Here is an 18,291-nt window from a genome sequence, read left to right on the forward strand (position 1 = left end):
GTTGAGTTTTTACAAGGACAGATAAGAGAGGCAAAATTTCCCTTCTTCTGTAACCTCTTTCTCAAAAATGACATCTGTTCCTGTTGAAACCTTACAAAAAAAGCCAGCCTGAGGCACTGCAAAGATTTTTCCACTGCAAAACAGTAAGAATTAGACAAGGATTATTCCAACCGAGCAGAAGAGCTCCATCACAGAGAGCACTGACACCATCTACAATTGATTTATTTTAAAATGTATCTTGCAGTAACTAGTTGTAGTTAGACTGGCCCACAAGTCTTAAGATCTCCACAGTCAACTCGCTCAAAACATAGCATGTGGTAACAAGCAGAAGAGGACCATGCCCACAGGTTATATATTCCAAGAGCAGGCAATGGGATGAGCCTGCACAATCCAAGTTGCCCTCAGCTGATGATGCCCTGCTTGCTTTTTAGGAGACTGTGCTGGTGGGCTCTCACATCTGAAATTCCAGCCCATTTCATAGTGTATCCAAAAAAGGCCGGGCAGATAGAAGTTCACCAGTCACCCAGCAACGAGACCCCTTCCATGTAACACCACGCATAATACGTGCACAGGTGAGGATGAGCCAAACAAGGGCCCAGCAGGACAATTATTTTGGTGGCAGGGCGTAGCAGGGATAGTGCTTTGATTCACAAAAACTGAGAACAGACCCTGCAATCCTGAAGAACAGTAAGGCAAACTGCATGGCCTGGGCTACCCTTGTCTTTCACCTTGACGTACATGCGGACCTTACCCTGGCCCTCCCCTCTTTTTGAGGCTCCTGAACATGGCCTAGGACACCTGGCCAACTAGCAGCGAGGACAGGCCCCACAGATGGCAGATTTAGTACGATCTCTGAAGTCAGGCCAGCATTCTGCCATTGCAGATTTTCACAATGTCCCTTTAAGAGTTTTGTGACCCAAACACTGTAGCCAGGAGCAGATGCATTAACGGCCCCTCAGTCATGGAGGCAGCAGGACACTCCAGAAAGAAAGTTTTATTCATAGCCTTTGTCCAAACAGCAGCCTTCATTTCCTGCAGGGAAATCACATCCTGCAGCGCAGCCGAGGAAGGTGGGAGTCAGCAGCTCCAAATGCAGCACAGCACAAACGCAACCACATGGGACGCAGCTGTCCAAGGCACTTTGGGGCCTGGGAAGGGCCCTGGCCAGAACTGTACTCAGTGGGTTCCAGTCCAGCCACTAACAGGGCGCTTTCTACAGGAGTCTACCTCAACAAAGTGGGATTACTGTTAAGAGAAGTACAAGCTCTGTGAAATAAAGCATCCCCGCACCATGCTTTACAGCATCGTGTATTCAACTGCAGCATTGTCACACATCTTGCATTCAGTGCATCCTTCCAGAGAGTAGTTTATTAAATCCCTCCTGCTTTTGATTTGCCTTCACTTCCCGTTTCCATTTCCCTGGCTGCTGTGTTCTGGGAGTCTATCTTTAAGCTCCGCTCTGTCCTCCCCTCTTCCCCCCCCCCCCCCTCCCAGTGCGCCGCCCCACGCCGTGCCGCGGGGACCGTGCTGCGAGCGGGCCGGGCGGGGGGGGGGGCGGGGTGGCGGGAGGAGCGGAGGGCCTCCGGCCACCCACTCCGAGTGCCCCAGAAGCAGCCAGGCCCCCCACGCCGACACACAGCCGCACCCAGCCTCAGTGAGGGCTCCGAACCTCACTCGGGAGCTGCAGGGGAAGCGGAGCAGCGGCAAGGTCTGCTCAGCCCTTGTCCTGCTGCGGACTCGCGAGGCGCTGAGCGGCAGCAAGGCACTAGAGCTGCCTCTGTGCAGCCTCGAGCAGAGCCCTGCCTGCTCACTCAGGTCGTGTCTGCACGCTTTTCACTGGCAGCCAAAAGGGCTACAAACTCAGACAAAGCAGAGGCTTCAGTGTCTACAGAAACTGATGGCATTTGCCCAAGAAAGCTCCTTATTCAGCACAGCAGCATGGACAAGAATTTTTTTACTTTATTAGAACACATCCCTACAGTACCATTTTCGGCTGTCTGGAAGAGGCAGGTGGCTTCTTTCTTCAAAGGGGAAAAAGAACAGATTTTATCTGTAGAAATAAGCTGCAGCCAGGAAACAATGTGTGCAGTTAAAAAAAAACAAAACAAAACAAAGAAAACCCCCACACAAGACCCAACTGTCAGGTCTTTAGAGATTGTCGAGCCTTTCTGGACACAGACAAGCAAAAGGGACATGTGGCTTTTTCCAAGGGTAGCATGAAGCATAGCAGGAGATGGGATCAAAGAGCACACAGTGCGCAGAAGCTACCTCCTGGAGGACAAGGGCACACACAGGTGCATGTGAGCAGGCCCACCTACGTGCTGGAAATACCGGTGCTAATACTCTCAGAAAGCCCGCACTCTTTCTGTCCGCTTCCTAAACAGAATTTCAGCACTAAAAGAAAGCCTAAGCTCCAGCAACCTAAAGCATCAAAGAGTAGAAAAAGGCAGCAATATTGGACTGCAGCCACAGTCACCACGAGTAGCCACTTTACGTGTGCCATTATATGGAACATTTTAATTTTGACTTTCAGGCCAGTGCCATGGCAAACACTCACTGACACAAACCAAGCCATTTGACACCCTGCACGTGCAAGCCACTCTTAAGAGCTACATCTCAATGACAGGATAAAAATCTAGCCGGGTTTGCAGCTGCTTGTCAGCAGGCTCCTGGGAGCCCCACGCCCCAGGCCACAAGCGAGAGCCCCCCATACCTGCTCTCCAAGCAAAACAAGCTGCACCCAGCCAAAGCACAAAGTCTATCTCGCACCATGACTGAGGTGAGGAGCCCCTCCGGTGACTACTTTTTAGTCCAACTAATTGCAGTGTGGGAGCATACTGCCAGCTCAGTACCCGCACTTTCACACTGCTGGCTCTCAGCATCATCTTACATCGCTCTGAAAATATGAGGTGGGGTCCGTGCCTCAGCTGCACGCCCTCACCAGCGGCTAAGAGCAGGCGCTTAAAGAGAAGCGGTTTTCCCAACAGCTTTCTTCACAGGACACAGACAGGATGATGAACCTGTTCAGCGGTTTATCAGAAGCATTAGAGGGGAGCAGGAGCTCCACATGTTAGCCTGTATGCCCCTCTGTGCATTTCAAGCAAGAGAAGAAGTAATTTAGAAGAATATATCTGACTCTGCATGTTATCACTTGTCCTCCCAAACTACCTAGCACTGGCCCCACTGGAGATGCCCCCTGCTTTGGGCTGACCCCCTCTGCCAGCTGTGCTCCCAGGAGCCCAAGACTCCCCCTTTCTGGGCACGGCAGCAGTGCCAGGCAGAGCACAGCAGGCTCAGGCTCCAGGCGAGTGCCAAGGATGAGGTCTCACTGCAAGCAGCTCCTCTGAAATAAAGGCAGACAATGAGTGTCCAACCTCCGTCTGTCAGTATGCCTTCTGCGACGTTTCCTTGCAGATGAGTGGTGCAAGTCCCATTCAACTCCTAAACATCCTATGGATCCTCTCCTTCCCTCACCTCCCTCCCACAGCTTTCATTACAGAAAGGATCCCTTGAAAATATAGGTCCTAGACAGGCAAAGCAGTTTGCAGGCAACAACAAAGTACAAGCTACAGAGGTAGGCAGATAAAGAATGGACAAGAATTGCACAGCCATGCCATGAAACTCCTGATTTTCAGACAAACAGGCCTGCTCTCATCAAGTGTCCCAGGAAATGCTGCAGTCCAGGCCGCATCTCCTCTGTATTCAGGAAATACAGAGGAAGGAAGAGAGGACACTAGCCAGAGGTGCTGGGTCCAGACCTGCTGCACAGTCACAAGAGGGCTCCTGGGGAGGCAGGACTGGCTTGTACCTGGTCAGCAGGCCAGCAGCAAGCTGGGCTCATGGACTGCAGCTAGCCTAGGTGTTGGCTAGGCTCAGCACACCCTTGCTGCTCTGGTACCAGAAGCTGTGCTAGCCTGTCCCAAAAAAGGCTGGCAGAGTGCAAACTCTGGTGAGAAGGTTCAGACCTCTCTAGGGAGCTGGAGCCAGGCTTCCCAGCAGCACTAAGCTAAAACTTTCACAGAGGCAACTGTCACGACCACCAACACATGGGGGTTCTGCTCAGTCCTTCCAAACACAAGGCAGCAATAAAGGGCTTCAGGCAGTGATGCAATCAAGAGTCTCTGTAAGACTGTCCTACAAGCAAAGGGTCCTGATCTTTCTTTGGTCTCACATACCATTCCCTATGCTAGTTTCAAAAGCTGTCCTCGTGTGCACACACTGTATTGAAGTAGCAGGGCCACCTGCTCCAGGAGATCCCTGTTGCCATATATAAGCCACAGAAGCAGCCGTGCACAGGGGGAGAATTGCTGTTCCCAGGCCTGACAGACTGGGAGCTGCTCTGTGTCCCCACAGCCTGCTGTCATCACGCCAGTGGCCCCTGGATCACGGACTGAGAAACAGCGTCTCACGCCTGGCAATAAACCCTATGGCCTCAGTGAAAGGGGAAAGTAGTGAGCAGTCAGTTCCTACTGTGCAGGCAGGAGACTGAGCCACATCATTTCTCTATCAGGGTCAGGCATCAGGGGAAACCTTTCAGACCTTTGCAGAGCTGAGGCATTAATGCTGCTGCACCAGCAGAGACTCCCAAAGTCCTTGCAGCTGGAACTGGTCAGACGCACGGTAACAGCATCAGGAAACTGTATCTAACAGTGATCCCTGACTCCAGGCCTAGAAAGCCTCCGACATTAGCATGCTGACTAGAAGCATGCTGGGCCAAGTTGGATCCAGAGTGCTGGGGTAAGAGATCCAGCCTAGGCAGGCAAATACAGCTCATTCACAAAGGAGCAGGAGGGCCTGGGTCCGCCTGAAGAGGGCTGGGAGAAATGAATATTGGCCATTGCTCGCTAAGAGAAGTTTGCTGCATTGCCCTGCTATTCCTTCCCTAATGACCAGGAGTACTACGGAGTGGCAGGACCACAGGTCAGGACTGAAGGGCTCTGCAAGGCTCTCTGGCAAGCCGGAGTAGAGCTCCCTGGGACTAGCAGTACCTGCTCATCAGAGGGCCTTCCAAAGCACCCTCCACCCTCAGTAGCTTCCCTCTTGACAGACCAGAGAGCCCAGGGCCCTGGCACCAGACAACCACCCTCCCTACCTGACACATCCACACCGCAGGCAAGCAGCAGAAGAGGACCCACAGGTTTGGCTGGGACAGAAAAGGAGCAGCACTCTCTGCCTGCACTGGTCCTTGTTCATTCGATTTAACCAACACCCTTCTCCAAGTCACCAAACAGCAAAAAGAGACACCCACAATCCCCTGGTACTGTTTGGTTCCTGCTACCTTATCGGTTCCTGTTTCCAGGCAGGGTTGCACAGGCACGTCTCAGCCAGCAGAACTACTGGAGCTTGAAGCCAGAGTATCTGTGGTGCAATCCAGAGGGACTCAGGCAACTACATTCCTGTGGGCTGCATGGAGAAGGGGCTCTGCAAAGACATCACACAGCCGCTGGATTTATGAAGGACACCTGCTCACCCAGAAACCCACGGCTGCAACTCAGGGAGACCCGGGCAGGGTGAGACAAGCACTGACAACACAGCTGCCTGCAAAACAGTGAAGAGGCAGAGCTAGGGGAGGGGGAATGAGAGCGCGAGCGCAACATGTCTCTCCTTGCTCCTCCCATCCAGCTATCATCAAGCTGAATTCAGGGAGGGCTGTGTGGCCCAGCAAAGCCTCCTTCACTGGGCAAAATAGCAGCCCAGCCGGCTGCTCCTCCACAACACACTCAAGCACTGGGGAGCTTCTCTTGGGATACTGCTTAACGGAGGTATCCATCCCCCATTATAAGTGGCCTGTCTGCAGGCTGTCATGCAAGCAGCCTGGCAGCGCAGAAGCACGCTCTCTCCCCACAGCCTGCTGCAGCACGATTTGTTTATGTGTCTGCAGCTGCTTGGTGCATTCACTGTGGGAATCCAGGCTGAAACTCCAGCCGCGTGGAGCGGAGAGGCAGCCTCGCTGCCTCCCCATTGCGCAGCCTCTGAGCTCAGCAAGCATGCCCAGCCCAGCAGGCAGAGTGCTGCAGGGGGCACAAGCCCCCTGGAAAGAGGCCTGCTGGAGTGGCGAGCCACATTCCCAGCCCTCTGCAGTGCCCTCCCCCACATCCTGCCTTCAGCCCTCCACTGGGGGTAGAGAATGCAAATCTTGGGTTGTAATTTTTCCAAGTTAAAAATAACCCAGTAGTTTAGTAGGAGAGAATCAGCAGCAGCGAGGTAGGGGGCTGGGGAGCCCATGAGCTTGCTGCAAGGCAGCTGTGGCATACATTTTTCCTTCCCAAGCAGGGATATAGAGAGAGAGCCTTCTAGCTCTACCCACACGAGCTACAGAAACCAAGACCCCCTTCAGCATCCCACTGCAGAAGTCTCAGGCACTCACTTCACTGAGCAGGCCAAATGCTCTTCATTTCAGATCTGCCCTAACACCACATCACTGCTTCCTGGACCAAGGTAAACAGAGCAGGCGGCCTACCAGGACCCCGAGGGAAGGGGTGCAGAGGCCCCACTTCCATGACCAAGGGGACATGACACTACAAAGCGAGCAAGGGGGAAAAAGAAGCACATAAAAAGGTCAGAGCAAATGAAAGCCTGGGAGCAAACATCCCTCAGGAGTGTGCACATGTGCAGGTGGTGTGGAGTGCCACACCAATGGCCTCCAACAGGGGAGTCATAGATATGCTCCAGGAATTTTTCCTGTCCTTAAAATATTTTAATCTTTAGAAAACAGAGAGGGAATTACTGCACTCTCTGTGGGGCTGAGGGAGCCAAGACCTGTGAGATTTGCTGATAAAGTTATCCAGCGCACATGCTAGTCCTTCTGGTCAAACCATGCAGCACTTTCCCAGGACATGCAACTCTGCCACCCGCCAGGGGAATGGACAACAAAGCTTATAATGGGCAGGCAAGAAATAACCACAACCTGCCTGTCACCTGCTCCACGAGACAAGGAATATGACAGCTCACAGTGATGCTGCACAGCTGTCCCCCTCCTAAGAGCCTGCTCAACACCAAGCCTCCTACTGCTCCCAAAGCCTTCCAGGCAGGCCCTCAGACCCGAAAGGACAGACATGTCAAATACTCCAGGGAATCCTCAGGACACTGCTACTGTCCTTATACAGATGATGTTCTGCTGGCAGCCCAACAAGGAAGACAGCACACACAGACTGGATGCTGCCATCCGGTAATGCAGCTTTGATCAGCTGAGCTACATGACTCCCACGACAAGCTCACATGGCAGAAATGCCAACAGGTTTTTTTGTAGAGTTTTCAAACACAGCTCCTAACCCAAGATCGTAACCATAATGACCTTCAACTGTTATTTCAAAGCTACACAGTACCACAGGGCTAAGAACCGAGTGCTTTCTTAGACTCCACAGTGAGCACAGCAGTGAACAGGGAGTAATAGCACAAGAAGAGGGAAAGCCACAGCAAGGTTAGAAACACCTTCAGCTTCATTCAGTAACAACATGTAGCAAAACCCAAAGCCATCCTACCTGGCCAGAGAGCACGTGCATAAAGCTGTGGCAGTCCAGGTCGTTGCTAGAGAGAGAGGAAAATCAGGTACAAGCTCACTGTAAAGTGTACTTCTTTCAGCAACTCTAGGAACAGCTCAAAGTGAGAAGACACATTTGTCCCAAGTAACACTTGGGACAGAGAGGTGGCAATCCGCAGAACAGGGATATACCCAGTGCTCACTGTATTCCCTTCCCACACCATCGCCGAATCTGCCAGGAGCGAGACAGGTTTCCCTTCCACCAAGCCCAGTTCTGTTGTCTTCTGATGAGTGGGCAAAGCGTCTCGCTCCAGACAGCTGCTCATGAGCCCCAGGCAGTGGATTTTAATCCTCAACATCAGCAAGGCAAAAGCTAGAGGAAAAATAAAACAAAACCAAATCTTCTCTATACTCATGACCTGTGCACACAAGGAAGAGAGAAGGGAGATAAGAAAGGCCAGAATGGCCTTGTAGCTGGCACACGGTAGGCTGGACTCATGCCCACAGGCAGGCCTGCAAACTACCCTCAGTGGTGGTAAGGGCCAGGATTTCTCAGATACATGAATTTACACACAAGGCAGGCACCAATCCATTACATCTGAAGCCCCTTAAAAGTCAGGAGCAGCTGTGTTGTCCAGATCACGGGAAAGGGTCACCTGCTGTGTGTGCGAACATATGTGATGCTCCCATACACACAGCCAACGGGCCCACACCAACTCTTTCCACGGAGACGTGCCACAAGCAGAGCGATCACGTGTGCTGGCGTCAGGAGCATCACAAGTTCAAGCTTCTGCCACCGCATTAGCGAAGCCCGTTGCACTGATGTAGTATTTTCCAGGCCTCTGCTCCCCATTAAACATAAACATGCTCTGATGTGGCTAAGCTCCACAGGCTGAATTAACCCTTAACAGCCCTGGCAGCCAAATCTTGATAAGCCATTTCTCCATCATCACTGCCAAGTTTGCCTTCCACTTCTCCACAGGCCCAGGGGTGCTCATCAGCAAACCAACAAGGAATGACATGAATTCGGTGTCCAGGACACAGACTGGGCCAGTGGCCACAAAGCCTATCCACTCCTCCCATCATTCCCCCTCAGCACTGTGGCTTTGGAGCTGAGGAATCTTCCATACCTGTGGTGTACCCAGAATTTCCACAGGGTAAATCTGCAAAAAGCAGCTAAGTCCAAGCCACAACCTGAGCAAACCACACTACAACCACTGCAGAGATTGGCCCTATGGTCAATGCACAGGAACAGGCCAACTACAGATATCTTTCAGATGTTCTCCAAACTCTTAGCACCTCAAGTCCATCTGTCTCTCCATTCTCCCCTTCTGCATTACTACTCAGCAAGTTAAGCCCTAGAAACAAACAAAAAAACCCACAACTTTCCAGAAAGGCTGGAGGAGAAAATATGTATTCACATAACCCTGGACTTGGGTCACTCAGCGCTTAATTTCCTACTTAAAAATAAGAGAAAACTCTGTAGCTATTTCTCTGTGCTGCAGAAGGGCCTTGAGATGCACAGGCCAATATAGCCCATGGGGAAGTGCAACTTCCAGAGGCTCCCTGGCACAGCACTCCTAGGATCCCTCTGGTCCCTCCCTGAGCGCAAGAGGCAGGGCTTGCAGGGGCCTTCCTTGGCTGCAGGGTGCTAGAGGCACACTCTCAACAGCAGTTCAACACAGCTTGAGGACCAGCTTGGCTGGCAACCAAAGAGATGCCTGAGGTGCAATTCCTCTCCCAGAGCCTGGGATTCTACACCCCACCTGCTACCCCACAAGGCAGGGAGCCTCAAGGTGGCATGAGGAGTACAGGTTAAGGATGCCAAGGGGACTGCGCGAAGCTTGGGCTCAGAACACATGAGGAACAGTGACAATGCAACCCTGATTGCAGCCTAGATGGAAACAGGCAAAGTAGTCGCTCTCAGGGCTAACTCTGGGTGCTGGAAGCAGGTCCTCTTCCCTGAAGCACCCGGTCCAGTGTCCTATAGTACAGATACGTCAGATAACTCCAGACAGTCTCCACCAGCTGACATCAAAGGACAGGCTCTTTGCTGTTACCCCCATACAGTGATAAGATCCTGGGCTCAGCTCCTACAGACTTCCTGGACCAGTGGTCACGATGATCCAGACTTCCCAGTAATATAAGAAAAGCCTCTTCTGAAGCACTAGGCTTGTGGGAGTATAGGAGTTATAGCTGGCCTCTTCAGAGACCTCTTACAACACAGCAAACCACCCAGCTGCTCTCTAGCTAGCAGGAGGGATATAGAGGTCTCAGCAAAAACAAGCATCCTGCACACCCCGCACATTTTCCTGTTTCTTTTTGTTTTCCACTCACAAGCATTCTTCAGGCTTCAGTTAGTTGCTCAAGACCATCCTCAAGGTCACTGGGCCTGTACAGATGCCACCAGGCACAGTTTAGCCCATAGCACCTTTACTACTGCTCAAGGAGCACAAAAGCCAGCTCAACTGATAGACCTTGATAGCTGCCCAGTTCAAAACATCTTTTATAAGGTTGCTGTTTGAGAGCTACACACCTAAGAGCACCAAACTCAAACTATCCCAAGGCATGCAGCCAAAAAAATCAGATGGCATTTCTGAAAGCCCAGATCTTCCCCTCTTGCTATTGTTGATAACTTGCACAGTAAACTCAAGCTGTCAGAAAGCAGAATTTTGTCACACTGCAGACAGCTCCTCAAAGGCAATCAAAGCCCTTTGTGCCTCTATTTTCCAACTGCAGAATGGGGATAAAAAACAGCCTTCCCAGCAAGGCTGCCAAGAGGATGAACAAGCATTTGCAATGCACCTCGAGATTTGGCTGTGGATACATTAAGAGTACATCTGACACCCCAGAGAAGACCTCCCTCTGGGAAGGCACAACAACACTGGCTACAGCTCCAAAAGGTCACAGAGACCCCACTGCAGTGTCCAGTTCCTCTGAAAGCTTTTCGCTCTGGAGTTTCTGTCAGTCTTCTCTAACTGAAACTCATCACCTAAGACCTCCAAGGTGGACTACCTCGCTGGTCATTGCCCCCCTACCAGCCCCTTGTTTGCTGGTGTTAATAGCCTGCTTTGTTATCTTCTATTGCCAGTTTGCTATAAGCCCAGTCCAACCTCAATGCTTTCTTGCATTTGCATACTTTTACACCATCCCAAGAATCACTCCAGCACGGGAGCAAAGAGAAGTGCCAGAAAAATTCATCAATTCCTTATGTGCAAAAGCTTGGATTTCAGCAGCACGAGGTTTCCTCAGCTACAGGCAATCCTTTAATACTCTTGGGTACCCTCTTTAACAGTGAACATGCAAAGTCCTGCCCAGACATGCTGCAAATAAAATGCTACAGAAACCAGATATTGAAAAGCAGCCCCTTCTTGTTCCAGCCCTGCCATAATGCCCTTCAGTCAGAGACCAGCTGACTGCAACATGGCTTTAAACATTTAACTCCTGTCAAACACTGCCCAGAAAAGACGGTGGGGTTCCTTGCACATCATACCAGAACAGCTTGCCAAGTTCCTGCCACTCACGCTTGTACAAACCTCAGGCAAGCTCAGAGGTGCTCACAGGTGTCACCAAGGGCAGAGAGAGCACGAGCCTCACTGGGCTGCAGGTTTGTGTTTGCACAGGTACTGAGCGCGCCCCTCCTGCCGGAGCACACTCAGGCTGCAATCAGTAACTCTGACTGCAAAGCACCATTTTTGCTGAATCCCTCTTCTAAGCAGAGACAGGACTGCAGAGCACACCGAGCCCCTTCAAAGAGGGCACAGGCACAGCTGTTATGGGCCTCTCCCAGAGCCAAGCTGCTTTTATTCAGAACACAGACACAGAAGGCATCCACTGTGTCCTGGAGCCTCCTGGCCAGCCAGCACCATCTTCAGCAGGTCAGCTGGCCAGCTGGCAGGCATGGGGGTTCAACTGCACCAAAATGCCAAGCAACTCTTGTCGCAGCTTGCCTGGCAGGCCTACAGACCTCAATCTCCTTTGACATGCAGCAACATGAGGGCCAGGCAGGCAGCCCCCTGGACACAACGGCAGAGCACCGGCCCCACAGTCCCACATCCTAGCCCAGTCTTACTGCATGTATCTGTCAGGAGCTCCATCTCAACATGGTTTCCACATCTCTCAAGTGTTTACCTGGATGAACCACTCCTCCTCTTCTGACACCTTCCTAGAGCACAACTTCTCAATGAGTCTCAGCAGAGCAGCCACCAAAGAGCCTGCCTAGAAACCAGAGAGCAGCATTTGCAAATAACCACATCTCCACACGCAGTGTACTAGGCCCTGTCAGATGTGGACACAGCTGTACCTTTTCAAATACACATGACCTATAAGCCTGCATGGAGTCACACCTTGCTACAGAGCTCCCGAAGAGACCACTCTCATTGAAATGACAGCCACAAAGGCTCCAAAGAGCCTGCCCCCATGATGACCCACCCCTTTTTTTTGGCTTCCAGATTCAAGGGTCTGGTCCTCATCCTTCAAAAACAATTTGGGACTGGCTCAAGCCCAAAACAGCTACGTTATTCTCACACAGAAATTCTCACCCTCAGGGGCAAGGAGGCGGAACAGTCATAGTGACTGGCCCACAAATCTGCAACCACTTCTCTGAAGAAATCAGGGTAACCACAAACCTCAGCACCTTCACAGTAAGCGCAAGCCATGCTTCAGTCAGCCTCCCCACAACATCACCACACACAGAACAAACAGCGCACAGTCTCCTCCGTCTGCGGTGGAAGAGTGAAACCTGCCTTTATGTATGCACAAAAGTGCATGCCGGGAAGAACTCAGATACCTGGGTGAGGGGCACCCTACAGGGACTGAGAAAGATCACTGAGAAATAGGACTCTGCTTGCCCTAAAGCACCAAGCAGAGAAGCATACAAGTAAGAGTAATATGCTGTGCATTCTCACACCACACTATTTTCCTCCCTGGGCTAAGCAAGCACAGGCTACAGCAAGGATGCAGCATGCACATATACACACGTCATCATGACAGAATGGCTCTCTCTTCTCAGATCTTCAGTTAACAGACACATAACATTTACGCTCCATTTTATCCTAAGAATGTTTTAACCAAAGTGGATGAAACATTTAGGGTTAAAGGTACTTTGTGCACAAGATCTGGAGAAGTCAAGGCAGTGGCTCACGCAAAAATAGCAGTTTTCACAGCATGTCTACAGCAAAGCACTAATCTTTATTCCTGTATCTAGGACTAACTTTAACTTTCTTTCAATGCACATATATAGCAAGGCATTAATATTTCCTAGAGAACCAATACATTCACTGTCTTGACTTAAGAGTAAGGAAAGTCATCCATAACTTTGCATCACCCTTGTTCCTGCACATAGTACACTAGCATATTGCTAACACTGAAATTCACCTTTAAAGACAACCATTGAGCATATGTTGAACTGCAAATGAAGAAAAAAAAGAAGGAAGCACATAAAAGCAAGTGAATAACTTAGTTATCTAATTACCTTCATGACTTCTGAAGAGAGATTTAATAGAAATTTTTTTTTGAAAGAAGCTCAGCTAAGTCTATATAACAAACATCTATTTCTAGTAAAACACAGAGGGATCCAAATTCTAAGGAGTAACTGTTAATGTGGAAGACCTTGTAGGTTAAGTCCTTCAATTACTGTTCCCTCCTTCAAAGAAAAGCAAAAATGAGGTACCTCCTGGGGGATTCTTATATCCTAAGAGAGTTTTTATAATCCTCAGGGCAGTAAGCGCAATAGTTGCTATCACCCCCAGACATACTTCCCGCAAGCCAGCCACACTGACATTACATATTACAGCTGACTGAGCTTCCCCCACCAGGCAGCCTCAGATGCTTCTGCCCTGGGGTCCCCCACAGCAGGCTCATGCCACTCCCACATAGCAAGAGCTACGTTCCTCAGCAAGAGCTCCCAGGCTGTAATTTAAACACTTGCTTGAGGACCTCATAAGATGCTGAAACAAACAGTCTTGTCCCTCCTCTGTCTACCCGTCCCTCCCTTGCAACAGCATGCACATTAGTAGGGACATGTAGCATCCCTGATCCAGGTCACTGACCTGGGTTAACAATAACCTGACCACAGACATTGCCTCCTTTTACACTACTGCAAAACAGGGCTCCACAGATCCCACGCTTCTATGAAAACATTCAGGATGCACACAAATATTCTGCAAATTCCTGTCTTCCACTGACAAGCTTAACTTTCATCTGCTTTCATCCAAAGGCACAGTTACCCCAAAAGGAAGCAACGAGTTACTTGCTTGTCAATCCTGCCTTGCCAAGAACCACCTTGAGCCAAACAACAAAAAGACGGCCAGACAAGCATCAGAAAGCTACACTGAAGAGATCTAAGCTTAATCTCACCAGTTAAAACACAACAGAAGAAATTAGAAGAAAACCTACACTAGTGCAACAATAGGACTGCACAAAGTTAAGGCGAAGGCAGGACTGCAGAAAAGAGGGATCCCAAGATCTGCTGTGTGATGAGGAACATGCTGCATCTTTTAGGATTAACAATATCACTGTCAGACTGCTACTGAGCAGCATCCCTCACAGGAAAAACAGAGCTAAAAAACATAATGTGTGCACCTCATGGACAAGCTAACATCTCGTCATGGTGGTAACACCTGCACTTCTTCATCTGTACCCAGTGAAGCTCTGCAAGCACATTTCAAGTGCCTGCATTAAAAACAAACTGGGATTGGAGACTTGTTTCCCACACTTTTCACTTTCTTTTGTGAACCAAGAGACTGTTTTGTTCCTACTAGAGCAGGGTTTATGCTTACTACAGGCTGGGAATTCCCTAGAGGCCTGCAGTATGGAAACAGTATGCACCCCTTAACCTCAAGGCAGCACTTCCTCCATAGGAGGAAAGGTCCTTCCACAGAGCATGGGCTAAACACTTCACCAACCTCCTCAGTACCCACATGACCAAGGCTCCCAGCTCCCCTCTGAGCACCGGACCCAAACTCAACAGGAGTCCCTGCGTCCAGACACTGAACACTCCCAGCTTTTAATTCACTTCCCCAGGAGCTGAGTGCTCCGGAGCGCAGGCACAGATAATCTTTGCCCAGATAACTATCGGGGACCTGCTTTCAACACCAAAGCCCAACCATAGCGTCCCAGGTATTTCCTACGTCTTAGGCTGACTGGACTCAACCACCATAACAATGCTAAAAATTAATAGCCACATATTGGCAGATTGCTAGGCTGCATACCAGATTTTCCCATATAAGGGAAGGTTGAAGGCATTGTCCTATCACACAGAAAACATACTGCACCAGCCTGAAATATTAGAAAGCAAAAATCAGAACCTCTTCATGTCATGAGCTCACATACACAGCACTATGTTTTTCCCATTTTACTGACAGTTTGGTCAGCTTTCCACAGCTCTGTTATTTCTATTGCTGACTTGTGCCTGAAGATCACTGGAGGCTCTCTGGGGCAGGCATTGGCCAGCACAGCGTTTGCAGCACAAGGCTACACTGGGACCCTGAACTTGGCCCCACCACAATGCTGGCAAAGGATAGCAGTCTCTACACACATTGCCAGTGTTTCAGAGGTGAAGCAAAACTTTGCTTTAGTCTTCTTTTTAGGGTGCTGTGAAACCACTGTTCAAATCCTCCGCCCTATCGCCAACACTGTGTGCATTGCAAGCCTTGCTACTCATCCACACAGAGATCATTCACCCCGACCACCTACCCTCCTTTACACAATTTGTTTGCTTTGCAATGACAGCTCTGCCTCCGGTTTCACAGGCTAGGATGAAGTCACGAATATCAGAGGTTGAGCCCATTGTCCCAAGCAGGCAACAGGGGATGAGAGAGGCGAAATGCTTTCACTGCTACTTACATGAGCAATGAGAACAACCTCCTCAGCTCCCATGAAGCTGTTAGGCTTCCAACCACCGCACTTGCCAGTGTCTCTTTTAAGACAGCTTTAGAGAACACCTCCCTACACATGCCGCTCTTCCCAGTCCCAACACACCAAGTCCACATTCCTGCACTAAGGGTTTACTCACAGTGCAAGGCTGATCAATCCTCCCCCCTCCCCTTCACAAGAGCAAGCTCCTCCTGCAAGCTGATGTGCTAGATACTAGCTCTTATCTCTCCAAACTCTGAGACAGGCCAGAACACCACAGCTTCATGCAAAAAACACAAAGGCCTGCTCTAGTGGCCAAGCTCTCAGCCTTGTAATCTCTCTAAAAAGAGTTCACTTGCTTCTGCAAACCCTTCTTGAAATAACACAAACCGTTAAAGTAAAACGCTTCATATTATCCACCTGTAAAACTTTATGTCTTTAGAGACACTGCTAAGGAGAAAATATTAAAAATCTCTCAAGGAAGATTAAATCTTAGAAATTACTGAGAGATTACGCTTCTAGAGGGGAAAAAGGCAGAGATCTGCTTCCTGTTAAAGAGATACAGTAAAAAGTAGTCAGGAAAACGAGACATTCCTCTAGCTGAGAGTTCACTAAGCCACTAGAAATCAGCAGATGCCCAAAATAGTAATATTAGCACTGACCATCGGGGCTAACACTGACATATCCCGGGCCAGCTATTCCTGAAGACCAGTAGCACAGACAGAGCTGTTATGCCCTAATGCCAAAATATAGGACAAGCATTAAGCAAGGCACATGCTACCAAACCAGACAGCAGCACACAGATAATAAGAAAGCCTAATGGCACCTTCCATGAGAGATGGACATTACTCACACACTCTAAGAGTGGAAAAACAGTGCAAGAAATAATGTGTTAGTTTCACAGATTCACACAGGTTAATTTTTAACACATCTTTACTAGCCCGTAGGAAGGGGCTGCAACCACTTTCTCAGCAACAGAGCAATCAATGTTTCTGTTTAGAGAAATGAGCCAATATGAAGAAATAAACAGCCATGATTCCAAGATGCTCTCTTCAAACTTTCCTGAAGTGAAAATGAACCAAAAAGAATTCAGTCTTGCTCTCCAAGTCCTCTTTATTTGAAGAATAATACATGCTTTCATAATTCTGCTGGACAAGGTACGCACAGATATTTTGATAGGATGCAATTCTGCTAGGTATCACGTTTTACAGCTTGAAATGCTAGAGGGGCACCATTCAGTAAGCCTCACCACACATCACTGCTGCACACTTCCCATTTTTGCAGAGAAAGAAACTCAACAGTATGTCCAATGCTCCAGAAGGACCTGCAAGTTTAAGCAACTGTACCGATTCACGGATGGAAGGCAGAATTAGCTTTCCAAAAGCAAATGGACAACAGCATTAAGCTTCATAGTGGAAGAGGAATCAATTCTCCACTAAGCAAGTGGGAAAGGAAAGCAATGGCAGCCCTGAACAAAACCAGCCCAGTTGGAGGTCAAAAGCCTCAAGTGAAACAACCTATTTGCTCCAGGAAGAACCTACTGGAGCAAATATATGCAAAAATATGCTCTTATTGCTTCATACTGCAACAGCTGGACCAAAACAACCATTTCTCTGCAAAGCAGCCCAGTGAAGCCCTCACATGAATGAAGGAAACAAAGGGGTGAGGAGAGATAAGAAAGCACCTATTCCTGTGCCATCACCTGAACCGGCCCCATGGGCAACAGTAACACAGCACAGTGGGAAAGTATTGGCATAGCTCAACTTTCCCTCTCCTCCGACAATATTCTAATCAAACTGACCCCACAACAGCTAGAAGATAGAGGCAGCACCACCTACCAAATATCCATACCCCTGTAAGTGAAAGGGTCAGAAATAACTACGTCTAACAACAGCCTATCCACAATGATCCCTCTGCCTAGGAGGCCAATGACTGCAGAGGAGTGCAGGAGACCCCTGCACAAATCTACAGGAAACTTTGCACAACCACAGCCTACTACCTGGGACCCTGCACCACCCTCCCCTCATTCCCTAACCCCCAAAGCATTTGCTGCATTTCCTGAGTAGGAGGGAAAAACATTAAAAAGCTTGAGTTTTGGCTAAAATTATCTCAGCTCACTACAACAATAAACCAAGCACTTTTCATAGCAAAGTTACTGAAAAGCTCTATCACATCAAAGGCCTGCAGCTGACCCAGCAAAGCCAGCTCTCAGTGCACAGAGGTAGTCTATTTGGCCTTCTCAGTTCCCGACTTTACTGTGAGTTTAGTGTAGTTGTCAGGAAGGTAAATCAACAAATAGAGAAAACGTTAGCTGCTCTAAGAAGGGTGCATTCACTAGGCAATAATATTAGCAGATGATTTCTCTTCATTGTGCTACATTCTGTGTGCATTTCTCTTTGACTCCTCAAAACATTTACCCTACAAACCTTATTGATCAACATTAAAATCCACTTTGATTGCCAGTAAAAGTCATTGGTAAGAACACAGAGAATCCCAAAACACAGTCATCAAACACTACGGATGTAAGGCTGTGCTGCGTGACTACTGCGCGATGACTGCAGCGTGAATGAGATGCGACTCTAACGTGACTGTGATGCCACTCTGTTGTGACATGGCTGCAATGTCACAACAGATCTCTGTCTGCTTTGCATTCAGCAGGAGAAGCAGGAGGGATCAGCTGACGACAGGAATGAATCCGCTGCTGCTCGGAGCAAAAAATGACCCTTTAACCAAAATCTTCCCATCTCATCAATTCAGACGCCCTTGCTCGCCGAGGGTCAGGCAGCAGGAAGGCTGTGCACCTGGACTGCCCGCCTGTAAAGGATCCAGCTTCGCCAACCTCAAAGTTTTAAGACTTAATTATTATTCTCGCCGGAATGACGGCAGAAAGTTGCACCCGCCGAGGCGGGCTCCCGGGTGCCTCCAGGTCCCACCCGGCGCTGCGGTCGCGCAGCTCC

General features: G+C 49.5%; 1 protein-coding gene across 3 annotated transcripts in view; it reads right to left on the reverse strand.

Annotated features, from left to right (window-relative positions):
• Nucleotides 1-11,679, reverse strand: part of CHD6 (chromodomain helicase DNA binding protein 6) — a 95,492-nt gene extending 83,813 nt beyond the window's left edge. For 2 of the 3 annotated variants that reach the window (XM_026070763.1, XM_026070762.1), the window contains exon 1: nt 11,612-11,679. The gene's annotated coding sequence lies outside the window, so the exon portion shown is untranslated. Of the gene's footprint in view, nt 1-7,481; nt 7,514-11,611 lie in introns of those variants that run through there. The other variant, XM_026070761.1, reaches the window with a different exon arrangement.
• Between the last annotated feature and the right edge of the window lie 6,612 nt (nt 11,680-18,291).

The sequence above is a fragment of the Apteryx rowi genome, unplaced genomic scaffold (genome assembly GCF_003343035.1).
Source record: "Apteryx rowi isolate R43461 unplaced genomic scaffold, aptRow1 scaffold_318, whole genome shotgun sequence".
Taxonomy (NCBI): domain Eukaryota; kingdom Metazoa; phylum Chordata; class Aves; order Apterygiformes; family Apterygidae; genus Apteryx; species Apteryx rowi.